Here is a 23,909-nt window from a genome sequence, read left to right on the forward strand (position 1 = left end):
CAAGCAATAAAGGAAACAAAAGAAAAGTTCAGAGTAGGTATTAAAATCCATGAAGGAGAAATAAAAACTTTGAGGTTCGACGATGACATTGTAATTCTGTCAGAGACAGCAAAGGACTTAGAAGAGCAGCTGAACGGAATGGACAGTGTTTTGAAAGGAGGGTATAAGATGAACATCAACAAAAGAAAACGAGGATAATGGAATGTAGTCGAATTAAGTCGGGTTGTGCTGAGGGAATTAGATGAGGGAATGAGACACTTAAAGTAGTAAAGGAGTTTTGCTATTTGAGGAGCAAAATAACTGATGATGTTCGAGGTAGAGAGGATATAAAATGTAGACTGACAATCGCAAGGAAAGCGTTTCAGAAGAAGAGAAATTTGTTAACATCGAGTATAGATTTAAGTGTCAAGAAGTTGTTTCTGAAACTATTTGTATGGAGTGTAGCCATGTATGGAAGTGAAACATGGGCGATAAATAGTTTGGACAAGAAGAGAATAGAAGCTTTTGAAATGTGGTGCTACAGAAGGATGCTGACGATTAGATGGGTAGATCACATAACTAATGAGGAGGTATTAAATAGGATTGGGGAGAAGAGAAGTTTGTGGCACAACTTGACTAGAAGAAGGGATCGGTTGGTAGGTCATGTTCTGAGGCATCAAGGGATCACCAATTTAGTATTGGAGGGCAGGGTGGAGGGTAAAAATCGTAGAGGGAGGCCAAGAGATGAATCCACTAAGCAGATTCAGAAGGATGTAGGGTGCGGTAGTTAATGGGAGATGAAGAAGCTTGCACAGGATAGAGTAGCATGAAGAGCTGCATCAAACCAGTCTCAGGACTGAAGACCACAACAACAACACGGTTGATTTTCACAGATCAAGACTGAAATTCAGTATGTAAATCCATTAAAATAAGATTAAAATAATGTTTAAAGGGCAATGAAACTTTTCCAAGTGTATGACAGCATTTTGCTATATCGACCAAAGGTCCGGCAAATACACGACCTTCATGGAGATAATTTGCTACAGTGGCCGAAACATTGGTCTAGATAACAAGATAAAATCGCGGTCAAATACACAGAAAAGTTTTATTGAAGATGACGGTTGTAGAAGCCTTCGCTCACACGGGTAATGAGCATACAGGAAAGAAAATAGTAAACGTCATCAATGAGTCGAAGAAACAGGCAAGAGAAATATACAGTGCAGGAAAAATGTTCAGGAGTGCAATTGGTAGGAGAGAAAGTTGTACCTTGCAACAATTTTCAGGCTTCTGTAATACAAATTTACTATGTTTTATTAATCTATTTTGAAACAATAATATTCACTTTATGAGCACTGCAATTAGAAAAATAACTCTGGTAACGTAAGGTTTTCCCAAATGTGAAAAACATGGCATGTACCTAGGAACAAATTTTGCATTTAAATTTAAAAGTGTTGAAATTGAGCAAATCATGTCAGTACTGTATTTAGTAATCCGTGTGTTACATTATTGATCTGCCACATACCGATAATCAGTAAGTGAAATGAAATTAAGAAGTAGTAGCACCAAAAACCAGTTGTAAATTAAAAACATTTTGAATCAGAGGCTATTGCTAACTAACACATAGTTCTATTTTTAAGCTAGAGAAAATTGTTAGGACATTAAAGAAACTTGTTCATGCACGGTACAATATGGTGCAGAACCGACGACGTATGGCTCAACCATACACGCGCTAAGAAACTAGCTTTAAAAGTGTACAGAATTTTACTCAACAAAAAACTCTGTAGCTGAAGAATGCAACATCCTTGAAATAGCTTTATTATCTTACACAGCATTTAAATATATAGAATCCATAATATTTACAAATGCTGAACAAAACAGAACATCCCGTCCCAAAATAACAAAAAGGTGGGAAATGGCGGAAAATGCTTATGGCGGTCTCTAGTGTCAAGTCGTTCATGTGATTCTAAAATCAGTCTTGAAACAACGATCAGAAATGTCACGTGTTCCCAGGTACACTATCCTTTACTGTTCATCACAACATAGGTGATAAATATAATGCTTTCCTTAACACATTTCTCATGCTCTTTGAGAGTTGCTTTCCGTTAGAACATTCTAACATAAAAAAATTTCAATCGAGTAAACTTGTTGAGGTATCGTAGTCTATTAATGTTCTCGGCAACTTCATTAATACGAACAGCGAGAGTCCCAGCACACTTCTCTGGGGCATTTCTACATCTGCCGATAACTCTCCATTCAAGATAACTTGCAGTGTCTTTCTTACCAAAAAATCCTCAATCCAGCCACAAAAATCTCTTTATACGCCATATGATCTTACTTTCGTTAATAAGAGTGGATGCGGCACTAACTGAAATGCTGCATCTATCTGGTTGCCTTGATGAGAAGCTTTCAGTATGCCCTCGTGCGAGAAAAGTATAAGTCGGGTTTCACATGATCGAGGTTTTCGGAATCCTTGCTGATTGGCATGGAGGTTTTCTGATGACATTAATGAAAGCTATTTTGAATGTTACGACGTAAACACAGGTGTCGTCGAAAAGCAACACCTTATAGGGGAGCAAATAAGGAGGTAGAAACCAATAGAAAGACTGCTACTGAGGCAAAACCCATCAGTCTCTACAACCACAGCACTAATAGGCAGAAGGGGTGAATGTTGAACCATTTTCAGGAGTTCCTCTATACATGTAGTTGGTCGAAGACATTTGCAAAGTGTGGTGGGTAGACTAGAGTACTGATTTTATGTACATTATTTTTAAATGTCGACGGCGTTTGTCGTTATTTAAGCCAAGTGTATGGTACGACTTTGGTACAGCACTAGGTTCGGTTATACGTTTAATGAAAAGCTGCTACGTTGTTTCATCTATAATAGTATGATATGGGACAGGACATCCGACACCCCAAGATGTCAAAGATCGTCGGGAAAATCAGAAAAATGTAATAGTATTGTTTCTGAGGAAACTTCACTCAGATTTTATGAGTCTGATGCTCATACTTCTTAATACGAGAGTCGCCCAGAAAGTAATGCACAATTTTTTCCCAGCCAACAACAATGGTGAAATGAAACATTAGGTAAGCATTATTTGAAGTTTCCGTAGTGCGCGTGCAAACTTTTCGTTTCCTCTAACATACAGCATAGGTGCAGCAATGTTTCAAAATAACGTACGATACAAGCAGCATATCGTCATTGGATTTCTGAGTGCAAAAAAAAAAAAAAAAAAAAAAAAAAAAAAAAAAAAAAAAAAAAACTATTAGGGATATTCACAAAAGTTTGCGTGCAGTCGGCAGGAGATGACGGTTCGGCAGAGTTCCGTGACTTACAGCTACAGCGTTCGGGGAGGCCATCCATGGCTGTCACATCTGACAACATGCATCTTGCTAAATGTGCTCATTCGCGAAGACCGTCGCATAAAAACTCGCAGTTGGCACTAATGCTATCAATCAGCAAAGAAAGTGAGGATGCAATCAATACTCTTGGAGTTGATTCAACTTGATAACGCTCAGCCACACGCAAGTTCCACATCCCTGATTTAGCTCCCTCAGACTTCTCTTATTCGGGTCATTAAAGGATGCCATTCGTGGAAGAAATTTTGAGGATGACGGAGAGGTAATACGCACAGTGAAGAAATGGTTTCATGATCAGGACAAGCAGTGGTACCAACAGGATATACACGTCCGTGTGTCCCTCTTGAGGAAAACCATAGAAGAGGAAGGAGATTACGAGATTACGCGGAAAAATATGCAGTGTAGAATATACGTCAGTCTCCCGTGTGTGTGCGTTGCATTGCGTTCAATAAACTATTGTTGAAGAAAAAAATTTGGTGCATTAACTCATGGGTGACCCTCGTAGTATGACGGGAGTTCTTCTCTAGTTGATAACTGAACACTGAGTCTTGGGGCTGCGGCCCGGCACAGTTACGCTACAGAACAGCAGCGCAGAAAATAGCCACTTCCTAGTATTAAGTATTAAAAGCGTCAAGTGAGTCGTAACAGAAGAAAGTTAGCGCCAATGGTGTATGGCGTTGTTGGGTGACACTGTAGTGGGTGGTGGTGGGATCACTCATGGAAAAATTCCTGTAGTAGTTGGTGTTAGAGCTGCACTTTTTTTTTTCAGTAATTTGTAGGAAGGTCTTATGGGACAAAACTGCTGAGGTCATCGGTTCCTGAGCCTACACACTGCTTAATCTAATTTAAACTAACTTAACACCAAGGACAACACACACACCCATGCCCGAGGTAGGACTCGAACCTCCGGCGGGGGGAGCCGCACGAACTGTGAGAAGACGCCCGAGACCACAAGGCTACCCCGTGCGGCGCACCGTTTTTAGATTGAAGTCTACTTATAGGTGTACCTTCTTAAAGGAAGTCCCAGTAACTAAGGGCTCACTTTCAGAGGACGTCATGTTTCCAAGTAGAGAAGGAATTAGCATATTTCATCAAAATATAAGAGGTATTAGAGATAAAGTTAGTGAACTGCTTATAGGTGTTGACTCTGAAATTATTGGTAGCACCACTTAAATAATTTGACAATTCAGAGGCTTCGTGTAGCAGTATACAAATTAGCTGGCTGTTTTTCAAAGAGTTCGTTGCGGGGTGGGGGAGTCGCTATGAACGTAAAAAACAGTATTCCATTTGAGTACATAGACCATTACGACACTACACTGGACAGATATTTGAATTTTGTGCAGGGGCAGTTCAATTCAGTGAAACTAAACTTCTAATTGTTGTTTATAGGTCCCCTAACACTAACTTCAGAGCATTTCTGCTCAGGCTAGAAAGAGTTCTTGATTCACCTTGTAGGAAGTACTAGAAATTAGTTATATGTGGTGACTTCAATATAAATTTTGTGTTTGATGGTGCAAGAAAAAGGATGTTGGTAGATTTCCTAAATTCATATGATATGATCCAGACTGTGTTTTTTTTCGACTAGGGTGCAGGGGAACAGTAGAACAGCCATAGACAATATTTTTATTCGTTCTTCATTACTAGATGGGCATTCTGTTAGTAAAAGGGTGAATGCCCTTTTAGACCATGATGCACGGTTTTAATACTAAAAGGCTTTTGTACTGAAAGAAATGTCACATATAATTACAAACTATGTAAGAAAGTTAATCCTACAGCAAAAGAGAGTTTCTTAAGCCTTATAAAGGAACGGGGAGTGGAAAGATGTTTATAGTGCCGATAACATAGATGAGAAATATAATGATTTTCTTAACATATTTCTCATGCTCTTTGAGAGTTGCTGACTAGTGGGATAAGCATATCATGTACAACAAAGCGAGAATTACACTCCTGGAAATTGAAATAAGAACACCGTGAATTCATTGTCCCAGGAAGGGGAAACTTTATTGACACATTCCTGGGGTCAGATACATCACATGATCACACTGACAGAACCACAGGCACATAGACACAGGCAACAGAGCATACACAATGTCGGCACTAGTACAGCGTATATCCACCTTTCGCAGCAATGCAGGCTGCTATTCTCCCATGGAGACGATAGTAGAGATGCTAGATGTAGTCCTGTGGAACGGCTTGCCATGCCATTTCCACCTGGCGCCTCAGTTGGACCAGCGTTCGTGCTGGACGTGCAGACCGCGTGAGACGACGCTTCATCCAGTCCCAAACATGCTCAATGGGGGACAGATCCGGAGATCTTGCTGGCCCGGGTAGTTGACTTACACCTTCTAGAGCACGTTGGGTGGCACGGGATACATGCGGACGTGCATTGTCCTGTTGGAACAGCAAGTTCCCTTGCCGGTCTAGGAATGGTAGAACTATGGGTTCGATGGCGGTTTGGATGTACCGTGCACTATTCAGTGTCCCCTCGACGATCACCAGAGGTGTACGGCCAGTGTAGGAGATCGCTCCCCACACCATGATGCCGGGTGTTGGCCCTGTGTGCCTCGGTCGTATGCAGTCCTGATTGTGGCGCTCACCTGCAAGGCGGCAAACACGCATACGACCATCATTGGCACCAAGGCAGAGGCGACTCTCATCGCTGAAGACGACACGTCTCCCTTCGTCCCTCCATTCACGCTTGTCGCGACACCACTGGAGGCGGGTTGCACGATGTTGGGGCGTGAGCGGAAGACGGCCTAACGGTGTGCGGGACCGTAGCCCAGCTTCATGGAGACGGTTGCGAATGGTCCTCGCCGATACCCCAGGAGCAACAGTGTCCCTAATATGCTGGGAAGTGGCGGTGCGGTCCCCTACGGCACTGCGTAGGATCCTACGGTCTTGGCGTGCATCCGTGCGTCGCTGCGGTCCGGTCCCAGGTCGATGGGCACGTGCACCTTCCACCGACCACTGGCGACAACATCGATGTACTGTGGAGATCTCACGCCCCACGTGTTGAGCATTTCGGCGGTACGTCCACCCGGCCTCCTGCATGGCCACTATACGCCCTCGCTCAAAGTCCGTCAACTGCACATACGGTTCACGTCCACGCTGTCGCGGTATGCTACCAGTGTTAAAGACTGCGATGGAGCTCCGTATGCCACGGCAAACTGGCTGACACTGACGGCGGCGGTGCACAAATGCTGCGCAGCTAGCGCCATTCGACGGCCAACACCGCGGTTCCTGGTGTGTCCGCTGTGCCGTGCGTGTGATCATTGCTTGTACAGCCCTCTCGCAGTGTCCGGAGCAAGTATGGTGGGTCTGACACTCCGGTGTCAATGTGTTCTTTTTTCCATTTCCAGGAGTGTATATCAACATGTTAGAAGTGGTCACAATCAAGCTACAGTAGCACATTACAAACAGTACTGTAAGGTTATTAAGAAGGCGAAGAGCATGTAGAATGCAAATAGAATAGCTAATTCACAGAATAAAACTAAAACATATGGTCGGTTGTAAGGGAAGTGACTGGTCAGCAGCGCAAGGTCGACGATATAAAATCAATTCGTAGAAAAAATGTTTCTGTTACTGACAAATCATATATATATATATATATATATATATATATATATATATATATATATATATATATATATATAACAATAATTTTCTAAGCATTGCTGATGAATTAAATAAAAATTTACTTTCTACAGGGAATCGTATAACATTCTTGGCAAATACCTTACCGAGATTGATGTCTGAAATACTACTCTGTGATACAGACAAGGGGGTTATTAAGTCAATATTTAAATCACTGAAGACTAAGGACTCTCATGGATATGATGGAGTGCCTAGCAGAATATTAAAGTACTGTGCTGCACATGTTAGGTCTGTACTTAGCCATATTTGTAATTTTTCCTTTAAAAATGGCCAGTTTCCTTGAGGGTTAAAGTACTCAACAGCAAAGCCGCTTTATAAAAAGGGAGAAAGGGATAATGTAGACAATTTTAGGCCTATTTCTATGCCATCAGTGTTTGCTAAAGTTGTTGAGAAGGCTGTGTATGTAAGGATAATTGCTCATTTTATATCATACGATTTGCTATCAAATGTACCGGTCGGCTTCACAAGTCTTTTAACAACTAAAAATGCTATATTCTGTTTTCTCTGTGAGGTACTGGATGGGTTAAACAAAAGGTTTCGAACGCCAGGCATATTTTTTAATTTAACATAGGCGTTTGATTGTGTTGATCACAAAATATTGCTCCAGGAATTGGATCATCACGGAATACGGGGAGTAGCTCACAAACGGTTCACTCTTACTTTAGCAACAGATAGCAAAAGGTCGATAACGACTGCTGGAATATATGATATGTCAGCAAGGCACAGTTACTGTCCAACTGAGTACAGGGAATGAAATGAGCAAAGATTTATACCCTGATACCGACATGTTCCCTGTTTACTGTCCTTGCCAGTTGCGCAGTGGAACTGCGCTACAGCGTCACACATTCATTCGTTTACAATTTTCGTTTGCCGCAGATAACTGTATGAATGTCAATTTGAGACCTATTTTGCATAACTTCTTTGTGGTGAATTGTTTTTTTTTTGTCTTAGAGTGTACATTTTCAGAAATTTCTTCCTCAGTTAAGATCTATGTCTGTTACTAGTTTACTTCTTTCAGTGATGAATGTTCTCTTTGCTTGTGTTACTCTTTCTGGTATTCACCTTGCTTCGTCCTTCACGTGTTATTTTGCTTACAAGCCAACAGAATTCCCGCACATTGTCTGTTACTTGCTCCTCAGTTTCCATGTTAATTTAATGTCTAATCACATTTGTTCTGCTTCTCTCATTACTTTCGTCTTTCTTTAATTTACTCCCAGTCCACGTTTGGTGTTCATTTAGCTATTTATTCCACTTAACATCTCGCAATTCATTCCTCACTTTCATAGAAGATCGTCAGCGAATCTTATGACTCATATTCTTTCACCCTAAAATAAAAGTCACTTCTTTTGTTTCCGTAACATTTCTTCGATATACAACGTTTACAACAGAGGCGAAAGTCTCCACCCCTGCCTTACGCACTTTTCAGCAAGATCACTTCCCTTGCTCTTCCATTCTTATTGTTCCCTCTTGGTTCTTGAACACCATGCTAACAACACGTCTTTCCTTATTGTGTATGTCAGTTTTTTTCCTGAGAACTTCAAATCTTTTGCACCACTTTAGATTGACACTTTTCAAAGATCAACAAATCCTACTAAGGTGTCTTAAGTTTTTGTAGAGTCCTAACTCCGTTGTTAAGAGCAACGGAAGAACTTACTCTTTGGTGCCTTTACCCTTCGCAAAGCCTAACTGGTAGCTATTTAAAAAGAAATCTCAGTTTTCTTTCCCATTCTCCTTAGGTGTATAGTTTGACTTCATAATACGTGTACGTGTAAAGGAGTGCCACAACATCGATATAGGTAGTACCCAATTAAATGATTCATATCTCTTTAACATCCTACCTGTATGACCTTCCGTGAGTCTACACTGACATTCCTTCTCTGTGGAAACATCTTATATTCACATCCGCATTTTTTTCTGCAATATGAATTAATGTTAATAATTTACCCTTGTTCTACCTTATCATTCCTTCAACCTATAGTATCAGATTAATCACCTCACTTTGGGACACGTACAGGAGATCGACAAACCGTGGAGGAAGCGAAGGCGGCGCAGTGGTTAGCACATTGGACTCGCATTCGGGAGGACGATGATTCAAATCCGCGTCCGGCCATCCTGATTTATGTATTCTGTGATTTCCCTAAATCGTTTCAGCTGAATGCCGGGTTGGTTCCTTTGACGGCGCACGGCCGACTTCCCATCCTTCCCCAACCCGATGGGACAGATGACCTCGCTGTTTGATCCCCTCCCCCAAATCAATCAGCCAAGGAAAAACATGGAAACACAGAAAACACATTACCGTGCCTAATACGGTGTAGGGAACCCTTTGACACCCAAAAAAGCTTCTAGTCGTCTCAAAATGGATATTTACTGGTCCTGGATTGTTTCCAACCTTCCTTTCTGCAAAATAGTAAGAAGTACAGGAAAGGATGATAAAGATGGATGGCGATCAATCAAACAACGCATCGAAGACAAACGACAACGCATATCAAGAACAATCCACTCAATTTATCCTCTCTTGGCCAGTAAAGAAATGTACTATAGAACTAAACTCAACATCTATAAAGCAACAGTACAACCCATGATGCTCTACGGCTGCTCGTCGTGGGGCATTACCAGCAAATCGAACAGAAAACCATTACAAACTCCACAAAACAGATGCTTCTAACTCATACCTAACGCCCCATGGTGGACCAGTACAAATCAAATCCATGCAGAACTCAACATGCCGACAGTAGACATCCAGATCAACACCACCGCAAGAAGGCTCTTTGACAAAATAGAACGGCCCAGACCTACTCGACAACAGCCCCGAGAATTGGCAACAGTTGAACCAGCCCAATGGCATAAAGTACGTGTTCCATTATCCATCCTACAGTACGATTAAAGAACAACGAAGTACCTCAAATTAATCTGCAATACCAGAACATACAACGGAAAACCCGCAACAACATAGAAAATATGTTCCGAAATACCAAGATTGTGAGCCTCAAGGACCGAGAAACCGTGCCCAAAGGCTGCCAAACGCAAAACAGGTGCCCCATTTTTCAAATAAATTGTGTCCCCAACAAGCTACTCTACCCCGCACGCTCTAGGGACCATCCTCCTCCGGAGGTAGAGCCCTGGCCATCGCACAACACACCCAAGCAAATAAAAAAGGATGGCGATCAAGCACTCTTCTCTCCATAGTAGACCAGAGAGGCCAGTAACATTGAGTTCTGATAACCATGGCGTCTAGGGATAACATTGAGTTCTGGTAACTATGGTGGCCAGGGGAGATGCGGCAATTCATCCTCGTGCTCACAAATCCAGACCCCGACGATGTGAGCTGTGTGAACAGGGGCCTATCGTGGAACATAGCACTACTTTTGGGGAACAAAACATTGTAGCATGGGATGGACCTGATCAGCCAAAATGGTCACATAATCGTTGGCAATAATACGACCTTGCAGAGTAGCTATTGGCACCATGAGATACCACGATACCGCTGCGAAAATCCTCATCCACTTCCCGTCACTCTGAGGACTTACACTAGGCTAGTTTACAGTATGAAACAATACCCACACGAACAAATGACTGTCTTCCATTGCTCCACAGCCCAGGTTTCATGGCTTAGGCCCCATCTCTTCCTGTTGCCGGCATTTGTATCGCTGACGATTGATTTTGGAATTCCAGGTCACCCTTCCAAGCTTATGGAGATACCGTTATGTTATTTTCGTGCCAACAGAATTTGCAGTAACTTTTGCAACTTTCGTCGTCCTATTTTTCGTCGTAATCCTCCTCGATGACCGTCTGTTACGATCACTCACACTTTCGTCTGCGTTGTGATTTAGGGCATGACGTTTTTCCGATTTCCCTGTATGCGGTGTATGTCTTCGAACGGTGCCTGTTGGAACACCGAACACTTGTGCTATCATTGTTACCGAAGCAACCACCATAAGAGCGTCATCAATTTTGCCCACGTTCCAGTTCATTTAGCTTCAACACAATGCACTCACAACTACAGAGAACACTGTTCTGATCGCGTCTAACACTTGCAAAATATTGAGGCCATAGTGCAGGTGCCGTTTCTGGTCAAACACAACAGCGTAACCTGCATGCTTTGATATCATCTGTACTTACGTTCAAGTATCCATTTTTCGACGTGTTAACATATTTGTGTAGAACCCCTGTATATTTCTATTTTGCTTTCAACCTTGTGTGTTAATCACAAATAATGGTATATATATGACTTTTCGCGTTAAGCATTCGTGATAACTTCTGCCAAAAGATTTTGAAGGCAACAGATTCTCTTTTAATTTTCAATCGAAAGGCACGAGCCGGCTCCAGTGTCTGTCCTCTACGTAAGCAGTGGATGGCAGTCACTTGAAGGATTGTCCGCGACTGAGGGAGCGGAGCCGACAGCCTGCAGTAAATCACCTTTCCCATCTGGCGGATGACGGTGGTCTTCCGTAATAGCGTCGTAAGGACCCGCTGTTTGGAGGGCGACAAAAGCAATCAGTGCGGCACATTCCTCGCCAAAACAATTTCGTCACTGCCCGACGTAAACATATAGTTGACGTTCCCCGCTCAATAGTCTCTCCCTTGTGTCTGAACTTGGAATTCTTCCAGTCGCTTTCCAAAACTACTTAGTTATGTGTGTCACCGATAACAATATCAATTTCATATGAAGAGCCATTTGTTCTGTCGCAATACAAGACAAAAACACAACCTTCCCGCAGATTTTGCTTCATAGTGTAGGGTTCAGAGTGGCGCTATGTACTCTAATGCAAAAGACTTGGACAAGCTCTCATTTACCACAAAATAAGAATTTGGGGATTCCTACCGGGTCAAAGGAAAATTATGATGATACTTTACTAGCTACACCTTCTACAATTTATCTGATTATCTGAATTCTAGGATTAAAAATTCCCGTTATCTGCACTGCATGTAGTAATGATATTGTAAACAGACCTCTGTTGCTGCAGATACAGGTGACTTTTTTATTTAGCACGTTCACGTGGCCGTGTACCATCAGTCGCTCGCGCCATATTATCCCACTGGGCTGGGTGTGAAAGTGGCGTCTTGTGCTCGGCTCTGACAATTATGCTACCAGCGATGCACGAGTGTGTGAGCCATTGGACTGTAGGTACCAGTGATGGCTCGTGTTCGAGTCTTATCAATTATTCTACCAGCAACAAACTAGCATATGAACCATTGACTGAAGTGGTACACTGGTGACTCGTGCTCGACTGTACCAATTATGCTTGCCTATGAACCATTGGCCGGCATGTACGACTGTCGCTCATGCTCGACTCTATCAATTATACTACCAGCAATGCACTAGCATTGCATGAACCACTGGCCGACGTGTACACTCTACCAATTACGCTACCTGCAGTATATTAGTGTATGAGCCATTGCGCAGTATGAACCACTCACTGGTGGCTCGTGTTGTGTGTGTGTGTGAAATGTGTGAAATCTTATGGGACTTAACTGCTAAGGTCATCAGTCCCTAAGCTTACACACTACTTAACCTAAATTATCCTAAGGGCAAACACACACCCACGCCTGAGGCAGGACTCGAACCTCCGCCGGGGCTAGCCACACAGTCCATGAGTGCAGTGCCCAAGTCCGCTCGGCTAATCCCGCGCGGCTGGCTCGTGTTCGAGTCTTATCAATTAGTCTACCAGCAACACACTAGCATGTGAACCAATGGCGGGCACGTACCTTTTGTGGCTCACGCTCGACTCTTATCAATCATGCTACCAACAATAGACTAGTGTGTGATACATGACGTATCATGCAAGTGTCTCGAATAGCTGTGAACAGAATTTTGTTAGACTCTTCAACGAGAGTTGCTTCTGAAAAAATGAGACATCACATAATAATTTAGTGTAAAAATATTTTAGGTGAATTCTCGTTGTTTTAAAAGAATGTACTCAAGCCACTTTCAAAATAAAAGGTACATTGAAACAGTTGCCTAGAGCGCTTGAATACGACTGCCAACCCACGGCGTGGAACAGGAAAAGAATCGCAACCGGATGAAGGAAAGCTTGAATACCCGCGCCGCTCCACAGCGAGAAGCACAATTCTCAGTGGTGGTGCAAACAGGTTAAAAATAGGCATGTTTTGAGTAAATATGAAATTTATTTTAACTCTGTGATCAGATAACCCTCCCCCCCCCCCTCCCCACCTCCCTGTCGCCATAGTCCTCGTTTAACCTGAAAGAGGAAAGTCATGTGCAGTATCTGACTACGATTCGTTGCAATGTATCGTATTGTCACTGTTTGTGTATCGTATTTTCTGAGACGGAGATTGATAAGCAGCCCAGAATTCGCCTAAATGTGCGTCGAAAACAACCTAAAAACTATACTCAGGCTGGCCGCTGTCCCAGACTACGGTCGTTAATGAGCCGCTAGGATTCGCTCCGCCTCCCTATCTGGCGAGCTAATGTGCTCAGCGTTAAGCTGTAAGATCAGCTCGTATATATTAAGCTACCAATAGAAGATAAACAGCAGCTGCTCAGTATAGCTGAGCAAGCAGCAGCTTCGGTTTTCGCAGTAGCGGGTTTCGATCGTGGTGTGTTACATCTAGCTTATGTAACCACACCTATTCTAAGAGTTTTCTGTTTTTTGTTAGTGTGGACATTGATCGTTTCACATTCTTAAGGAATTATTCCTCTCGAGGAACACGATAAATGAGTGAATGAATAAATGAATGAATGACATACAACCAAACAAAGCATCATGGTGGCTCAATCATATGATTCGTATTCGTAAACAACCCGATTAAAATCCTACCTCGCTATCCTGTCTTAAATTATGCCGTTGTCTGGTTTCAGGAGAATACAGGGATCGTTCGATATCCATGTCCATGGCCCATTCCTTCTCTCGTTCGAGGCTATCTGATTTAAGGATTTTGTCTCCTATGATCTTGACGCCGACAGAACGCTTAACCCTCCTTTACGCTCCTTCTAACCTATAGTTTTCTTGGAAACACGCAGATCGCTGTATGTCATCATTCTCTTCGCTTTTTTTTTCGTTTATGTAAGTTGTATCAATGACACAGTGTCAGGTGACAAGTCATAAGGTACACAGAATTCACTGAAACAAAAAAAGTAATAACGAAATATGGAAGTAAAATTACAAAATGAAAATAAGACAATGTAATAAAATAATAATAATAATAAACATACAATATATAAATATTATTAATGAAAATGAAAGGAGAAAGTGGTAGCTCATACATTACTTATTTGACGACTAGATAATTGATTGGCGACCATTAGACTGAAATAAACTCCAAACTGGTTCATCAGATTTCACGAGAAAAAAATTTCGAAATAGAATTACAGACGTATGAATGTTAGATATACACGCTCTCTCCGTATCACCAACACAGCCGATACAACGAGACTATCATGCAGCAGAGCTACAAGTCTGCGAACTGGCAGTCTGTGGTCTGCTGAACCCGAGGACAATTTTTGAGGCGACGCACAAAGCACCGATTCGCTTCAAAACCTGGACAGAATAGAAAAAAGGTGCACTTTTCCCGCGGATTCCACTGGTGCATATTTTTCCTATGCTGCGGTGTCATTCCAGTCTCAAGTCGATATAATACGTGCAGTCAAAGTTGACAGTATACAGTGAATCGGACAACGACATGTTTTTCAGATATCGTTTGGTGTAGTCTGTTTAATATGACAATGAACCTGTCTAGTGTTGTCAGGATATAGGGTGGCACTCCAGAAGGAATGTTTATGACATTTTTAATCGGTGTAATGACATATATCGACTTAAAACCAAACTACTACAATTTATCCAGAATTTTTGGCTACAAAATTTCCTCTGTGTGGCTCTACTTTTGAAAATAGCGCTTCTAGTAGCTTAATTGTATAGGTAACGAGTTCAAATGTATTTGAGTGCACATATTCGCACGTTTTAGTGGACGGCCATTTTTCTATCGTACACCAGTGCCACATTATCTCTCAAACTATTATCTGCACAAAAACTGTCATTAGGGTTTTCTGTAGAATTCTTGAGGAACTATTGGGAATTGTGATTATAATTTTATTTTAGCAAATTAGGAAATAACTTTTACCAGATTTAAATTTTCGCGCGTAATATTGTTTAGTTTCACAAAATGCTGCAGAACTGTTCAAGTTTTGTACTGCTAACTCTAGAATTAAAACAGATCTATTGAAAACTCTGGAAGATAAATACATGTTTCTCGAAAGTCGGGTGCCAGCTTCAGTGGACTCACAATATTCTGTAGTAATGCCCGATGACGACATCAGTCCACGTGGTTATGATGCATGGATATCCCATAATCGAAGATAATTCGTTGCAATTGGACGGCTATCTTAAGCTCGGAATAAGGAAATCGGGCATTACCGAGAAGATTTTACTCAAAAATTCCCGTAAGAAAACGATGCATGTCGTAGTTCATTGCTTTCAGGCATCTTTGCATCCATTCTTCTCAAGAGTTCTGAAAATGACGGTTAAAGAAGATAAACACATGTAAATGATCTGCTTTTCGAACCGTCTCCCAGTGGAAAACCTGACAACGACCCTTCTGAAAGCAGTAATGACGCAAGGAACGGATTGACTATGATTTCGATGTAAAAACGTAAAATATCGAACAAGACATTTCATTAGGGCAATTTCGGATTTTAATTCGTCATCAGCGACCTCACAGTTCTATAAACCGGAAGATATAATCGAATGTGCTAAATTTATAGTTTTTGATCCGCCAAATTGGATCAGCTATTTCGAATTCTGTTATTGCGACGTATAGGCTTTGAAACCAGTTGGCGCATTGTGTGACCGTGAGAAACTTTGCAGCTCGAGAGATGTTGCTACCGCTGCGCCGGCTCGGAAGCAGATTGGCGCCTCCTGCTGGGTCACACGTTCACTTGTGAGGTTAAGTGATGGACAGCAGCCCTGACACTTATAAAAGAGTAGATTCTTTTAACAGGCAGGCGCCAACTGGTCGAAGATATCTACATCCTGCACGTCACAAAAGGCTATGCAGAATTTTTCCAACATCCAGAGTAGGATTTTTTTGTCACGCCTGCGACCAGAAAATCGGCGGGCCTGGAGATCTGCCCGTAACTACAGAACCGAGTCGATCCAAAGCAGCGCCCATACATAAAGTGGAAAACTACATCAGATACACGCTGGAAAGGTTTAAACACTTTTACGGCTAGTTTAAATACGCTGCCTGATAGAAAAAGGGAAACAGCCAGATGACATGGTAGAATGTCTATGTAACTTCGTACTCGTACACGCACCACCAGTCGGTATGTAAATGATTAGAGCTGCAATTCTGTTTGATAGGTAGAACGGCCACCAGAATGCATTCAAAAAATGGTTCAAATGGCTCTGAGCACTATGGGACTTAACTTCTGAGGCCATCAGTCCCCTAGAACTTAGAACTACTTAAACCTAATTAGCCTATGGACATTACACACATCCATGCCCGAGGCAGGATTCGAACCGGCAATCGTAGCAGCAGCGCGGTTGAAGACTGAAGCGCCTAGAATCGCTCGGTCATAGCGGCCGGCCCAGAATTCATTAATGGTGTTCGTGCTTAGTGGTGTCACCGCACCTGGCAGGGTACAGAATACAAGGAGCACGAACAGCAACAGATATTGTGATCACTGTTAAGGCAACGGAGCTGCCGCGTTCTCGTATGAGACGGCATTATCAGCGCCTAACAGTCGGGTCTCCACTTGGTCGACTGGTAGAATCGTGCAATATCCTGACTGCCAGGGCATTCAGATGAGACAGTGGCCCGAAACTGGACTGCAGGGGAAACAGAAGGCAGATATACTTGTCAAGGGTCTGGTCGACCACGTCTGGTCACCACAGGAGAGGACTGTAAACCAAGCACATTGTAATCCCTTCAAGTTTACGCCTGCCAACGGAGAACAGTTGACGGACTCTCTGCAAAATTCTGTGTCATGCCACATTATTGCTCGGAGAGTAGCAGGAGCCTGAATACGGAATTAGCGCCGCATGCGCAGGCTGTAGTTAACGTGACAACACATACGGCTGCGTTTGGAGTTGTGCCGTGACCGGGAAGCATGGACTGCTGATGAATACCGTCACATTGTGTTCAGCGATGGACCGCGGTTCTGCTCTCCGCGTACGACCATCGACTACTAGTACGACGGTGACCTGGGGAGGGGTGATATTCTTTCAGTCTTGTGGGCAGACGCAGAGGCGTTGCTTCTGACACCGTGGTGTTGGGAGCCATTAGGTATGACTTCAGGCTGATAGTGAGTGAGGGAATTTTGGCGCCACAACTGTACATCACAGACATCCTGCGCCCTCATGTGTTACTTTTCATGCGATAGTATCTTGGTGCCTTGATTTAACAAGACAGTGCACGTTCAAAAATGGGATGTTACTACATCTACATCTACATCCCTACTCCGCAAGCCACCTGACAGTGTGTGGCGGAGGGTACCCTGAGTACCTCTATCGGTTCTCCCTTCTATTCCCGTCTCGTATTGTTCGTGGAAAGAAGGACTGTCGGTATGATTCTATGTGGGCTCTAATCTCTCTGATTTTATTCTCATGGTCTCTTCGCGAGATATACGTAGGAGGGAGCAATATACTCTTTGACTCTTCGGTGAAGGTATGTTCTCGAAACTTTAACAAAAGCCCGTACCGAGCTACTCAGCGTCTCTCCTGCAGAGTCTTCCACTGGAGTTTATCTATCATCTCCGTAACGCTTTCGCGATTACTAAATGATCCTGTAACGAAGCGCGCTGCTCTCCGTTGGATCTACTCTATCTCTTCTATGAACCCTATCTGCTACGGATCCCACACTGCTGAGCAGTATTCAAGCAGTGGGCGAACAAGCGTACTGTAACCTACTTCCTTTGTTCTCGGATTGCATTTCCTTAGGATTCTTGCAATGAATCTCAGTCTGGCATCTGCTTTACCGACAATCAACTTTATATGATCATTCCATTTTAAATCACTTCTACTGCCTACTCCCAGATAATTTATCGAATTAACTGCTTCCAGTTGCTGACCAGCTATTTTGTAGCTAAATGATAAGGGATCTATCTTTCTATGTATTCGCAGCACATTACGCTTGTCTACATTCAGATTCAAACTGTCTGCGTAATGCTGAGGTATTCTCGTGGTAGCAGGTCGAGCATGCAAGCATATCCGAAGGAACATTTCGTCTGTTTCGGAACAAGACCTGGACTGCAATGTCGTATTTATCAGCCGACGCCGGGCAAGTGACTTTCAATCGAAATGTCTCTCCAGAGCGGGAATATACATCATGAATGTACGAGTGCAGTTTGCAAACACATGGGTTGCGATATATGGATGTTTGGGTATGGCTGTGAGGCGTGCTCGGATAGCCTATTGGCAGGGCGACAGCTCGCGATAAGCGGGATATACCTGTTCGAATTCCGGTGAGGCACAGATTTCATCGTCATCATTCCATTATACAGCAGATGGTTGTCCATATTCACAACTGGAAATACGTTTCGCGTATACAAAACTATATGGTGGAACATTGCACCACACACAAATAGAACTAGGAATATCTGTCAGTGCGTAATGTATACACTGTGTCTTAAATTGAAAATGTCGTTTAAAATGCCGAACTCTTAGGAAACTTTATTGTTCTTATTGCTTGCTGACGCGTACGACGATAGGTTTATCTGTGACGAAATGGAAAACAAAGGACGAAGCTATGATGAATCTGCGTGACGTAATCCTTAAAAAAGGACGATCTAAGCATTATTCAAGAAAGTGTACTTTAAGACGGCTCAGGTCTGGAGGAAATTCCTATTTGATTTTGCATTTAGTGCACCACGAGATTAGCCCCTATCCTACCTCATGTTTATTTAGAATTGTCACACGTATCTATGAAAGAGCGCAGATCGTACTTGCTTAGAGAAAGGGCCAGATAAAGGTGTTCAGACTTGTTAGACAAAACCCCTAATGTCTACCAGTTGAGAGATCGTAGAATGCATCTTAAGCTTGAATATTAATATATACCCGGTGGAAAAAGAGAACTTCCCTCAACACACTGAGCACGGATTCAAGAGAAACTACTCGTGTGACAAAAAGCCATCTTTATTCTCAATCGATATCTTGTAAACTGCAGATGCAAATGAATAAGTAGATTCCTTTTGCCTACATTTCCGAAAGGTATTGGTCTCTGTTTCACACTGTAGAGTCATGACTTATTAGATACGCAGTATTTTCACACGTATGCTATTGGATCGACGAACTTTCGAATAATACAGTCAAATCTATTATACTAGGCCGACAGAAACCTAACATCTGGAAGGAGTGTTACAGAGCCCACTAATGTTAATACGAGAGACGTTCAATAAGTAATGCAGAAATTTTTTTCCGGAAAGGAGATTGGCTTCATTTAGAAATCCAAAACACAATATTATTCCCCACTCTTTTGGCTACAAAACCATGATTTTCAACACAATTTCAATGTGACGGCCTTACGCAACCCTCCTAGACTGGCCTGTATGTCAGCATGGCACGACTCTACTGGTCGACGTAGGAGTCCACATCTTGCTGCATCAATAATCCCCAGTCAACCACGTACTGCTTCTCGCAGAGTGCATCCTTCATGGGGCCAAACAGATGGACGTCGGAAGGAGTGAGATCTGGGCTACAGGTTGGATGACGAACAGTCCAATGACGTTTTGTGAGCTCCTCCCGGATGCACACACTTCTGTGAGACCTTGCGTTGTCATGGACAAGGAGAGGTTCATACGCATTTTTATAGCGACTAACACGCTGAAATCGTTTCTTTAATTTCCTTGTTGCTGTTGTGGTCTTCAGTACAGGGACTGGTTTGATGCAGCTCTACATGCTACTCTATCCTGTGCAAGGTTCTTCATCTCCCAGTACCTACGGCAACCTACATCCTTCTGAATCTGTTTAGTGTATTCATCTCTTGGTCTCCCTCTACGATTTTTATCCTCCACGCTGCTCTCCAATACTAAATTGGTGATCCGTTGATGCCTCAGAATATGCCCTACCAACCGATCCATTCTTCTAGTCAAGTTGTGCCAAAAATTTCTCTTCTCTCCAATTCTGTTCAATACCTCCTCATTAGTTATGTGATCTACCCATCTAATCTTCAGCATTCTTCTGTAGCACCACATTTCGAAAACTTCTATTCTCTTCTTGTCTAAACTATTAATCGTCCATATTTCACTTCCAATTTCTCTTCTTCAGGAACGCTTTCCTTGCCATTGCCAGTCTACATTTTATATCCTCCCTACTCCGACCACCATCAGTTATTCTGCCACCCACATAGCAAAACTCCTTTACTACTTTAAGTGTCTCATTTACTAATCTAATTCCCTCAGCGTCACCCGACTTAATTCGACTACATTCCATTATTCTCGTTTTGCTTTTGTTGATGGTCATCTTATATCCTCGTTTCAAGACACGGTCCATTCTGTTCAGCTGCTCTTCCAGGTCCTTTGCTGTCTCTGACAGAATTACAATATCATCGGCGAACTTCAAATTTTTTATTTCTTCTCCATGGATTTTAATTCCAACTCTGAATTTTTCTTTTGTTTTCTTCACTGCTTACTCAATATACCGATTGAATAACATCAGGGATAGGCTACAACCCTGTCTCACTCCCTTCCAAAGGACTACTTCGCTTTCGTGCCCCTCTACTCCTATAACTCCTTAGGGTAGTACAATACACTTCAGAGTTGCTCGTTGCGCCATGAGTGGAGGACATCAAACAGAATAACCTCTTCAGAGTTCCAGAACACCGTCACCATGACTTTACCGAAATAGTTCAAATGGCGCTGAGCACTATTGGATTTAACATCTGAGGTCATCAGTCCCCTAGAACGTAGAACTACTTAACCCTAACTAACCTAAGGACATCACACATATCCATGCCCGCGGCAGGATTCGAACAGGCGACCGTATTGATCGCGCGGTTCCAGACTGGAGCGCCTAGAATCGCTCGGCAACACCGGCCGGCGGAGACATTATTGTCAAACATGTCCTTCGTTTGGTTTCCTAAAACTGAAAAAGAGAGCGATGCAAAAATTGAACAGGGGGCGGTAGTAAGGATCTAACCCGAGCCTTAGGCTACGAGGACGACTGACACTAATTGTATCTGGCTGTCCGCTCGAATTTGAGCGAAGAACGGCTAGACTGGCCAACTTCAATACTACTAAACTCTGAAGCAGCACAACGTATCGAATTTTTTAAAGAATTTTTTCTCAGCAAAACCTACCCGGCACATGGAGTGCATTGTGTGTCAACGCGAGTAGGTGGGAGCGAGCGGGTGTCATTTTGTAGGTGTGACACCATTTTGAGCCCTTTATTTGCACTCGTGAATGGAACGAGAAGGAACCCTAATACAGTGTGTTACAAAAAGGTACGGCCAAACTTTCAGGAAACATTCCTCACACACAAATAAAGAAAAGATGTTATGTGGACGTGTGTCCGAAAACGCTTAGTTTCCATGTTAGAGCTCATTTTAGTTTCGTCCACCTACGGTCAATGGAGCACGTTATCATGATTTCATACGGGATACTCTACCTATGCTGCTAGAACATGTGCCTTTACAAGTACGACACAACATGTGGTTCATGCACGATTGAGCTCCTGCACATTTCAGTCGAAGTGTTCGTACGCTTCTCAACAACAGATTCGGTGACCGATGGATTGGTAGAGGCGGACCAATGCCATGGCTTCCACGCTCTCCTGACCTCACCCCTCTTGACTTTCATTTATGGGGGCATTTGAAAGCTCTTGTCTACGCAACCCCGGTACCAAATGTAGAGACTCTTCGTGCTCGTATTGTGGACGGCTGTGATACAATACGCTATTCTCCAGGTCTGCATCAGTGCATCAGGGATTCCATGCGACGGAGGACACTTTGAACATTTCCTGTAACAAAGTGTTTGAAGTCACGCTGGTACGTGCTGCTGTTGTGTGTTTCCATTCCATGATAAATTTGATTTGAAGAGAAGTAATAAAATGAGCTCTAACATGGAAAGTAAGCGTTTCCAGACACATGTCCACATAACATATTTTCTTTCTTTGTGTGTGAGGAATGTTTCCTGAAACTTTTTGTAACACCCTGTATATGGAAGAACTGGAAATGCCCTGTGCAAGCACATCATAGAGCACACTACATCATCTCGACAGCTACGCTGTTTAGAATGTACTCAAAATAACGGTAATTTTGAGAAAGAATAAAGTATAGACGTTGGATCATTGTTACATACAATACTGTAATGAAACAGCAATAGCACTTCGGTAATAAAACTACCGAACCAGGAGGCCTCGTTGTCAAGATAGGAAAAGGCACTATAGCCATACAACTTCAGATTATAAATGCGACTAATGAGCCACAGTGGTGGAATATATGTTAGCTAAGGATAATCACGCGCCGGTGACGTATTACGTAGAGGGTGTGCTGCAGAAAAGCAGTGCACAGAGTCCTATATAACCTTACTCAAAGGTGAAGTTAGGTCATCGATAGCTTTATCTACAGTCAAGACCGCTCGGTTCACTATCGCCGCCTGTCAAAACAAATGTCTACCATAAGAGCTAAACCCCCGCTCCTGCGTACAACTTTTGTGAGTTTTTACTCTTTTTGTATTTATCAGACATTTATTTCGAGCACTTGTGGCTCACTTTCGGGCGCTGTACTTATTACCTTCACAGAGATTCCTCGAAAATTAGTATTTTCCTTCCAGTATAAATGTTGACTACGAGGAGTACTCGGGTGACGAGCTGAACGGAAGTACCAACTGTGCACAGTACGCTGATCGGATTGTCATTGCGATAACAACTCTGTCGATTGTGGAATATTGTACATGGAGGGCACGACGATTCGGCCACTGTCCAGAATATTATTTAGAAGATATAAACGGAGAAAAGCTTGAATCTCAATAATTATTCGGAACTAATGTAGGCTAAAGTTAACAAACACACTAAAGCTGTGACAGTGATGCCTTATCTATAAAATATTCCAAGCTACAAATTGTGATTCTTACAACCCGAGCATGAGGAAAATAATTTGAATGACATTAATGCCTAAATCAGATTTCCATCAGTATCCGCAAACCCTCAAGATGAGTTCAAAACGTATCACTGATACAAACGCTAAACGCCTGTATATGACGTAAGACGCAAAAATGTTTATTTTTATCTCTCTCTCTCTCTCTCTCTCTCTCTCTCTCTCACACACACACACACACACACACACAAAGATTTTACACTAACGCTCATTACTTTCAATAAATCCAATAACTGACGTCCAGTTCCCTGTGATTTGTTGTTGTTGTGGTCTTCAGACCGACGATGGGTTTGATGCAGCTCTCCAAGCTATTCTACCCTGTGTAGGCCTCTTCATCTCAGAATAACTACTGCAACAGACATCCTTCTGAATCTACTTAGTGTATTCATTTATTGGTCTCCCTCTATGATTTTTACCGCCACACTTCCCTCCAATACTGAATTTGGTGATCCCTTGATGTCTCAGAATGTATCCTGTCAACCGATCCCTTCTTTTAGTCAAGTTGCGCCACAAATTTATTCTCTCTCCATTTCTACTCAGTTCTTCCTCATTAGTCTCGTGGTCGACCTAACTGATCTTGAGCAGAGACTCGAATAAGCTAGGAAACATAGTAAGTCCACACATGTAGAATGGGAGAAGGTATTATTCACGGATCAATTGAAACTGAACTTTTTTTTTTTTTTTTTTTTTTTTTTTTTTTTTTTTTTTTTTACTAGAAGGAGGTCGTTTGTTTGTGGATATGAAGGAGAAAGGGTGCGCCTGAAGTTTTATTCTCCCTACAGTTAAACACGGTGGGTGTTTTATTGTCCCGGCGGAGGTTCGAATCCTCCCTCGGGCATGGGTGCGTGTGTTTGTCCTTAGGATTATTTAGG

General features: G+C 42.6%; 1 protein-coding gene across 2 annotated transcripts in view; it reads right to left on the reverse strand.

Annotated features, from left to right (window-relative positions):
* The window catches only part of LOC126268217 (5-phosphohydroxy-L-lysine phospho-lyase-like), a 280,968-nt gene that overhangs the window by 215,790 nt on the left and 41,269 nt on the right, over positions 1–23,909 (reverse strand). The gene's annotated exons all lie outside the window — the stretch shown is intronic.

This window comes from Schistocerca gregaria, chromosome 1 (assembly GCF_023897955.1).
Source record: "Schistocerca gregaria isolate iqSchGreg1 chromosome 1, iqSchGreg1.2, whole genome shotgun sequence".
Classification (NCBI taxonomy): Eukaryota; Metazoa; Arthropoda; class Insecta; order Orthoptera; family Acrididae; genus Schistocerca; species Schistocerca gregaria.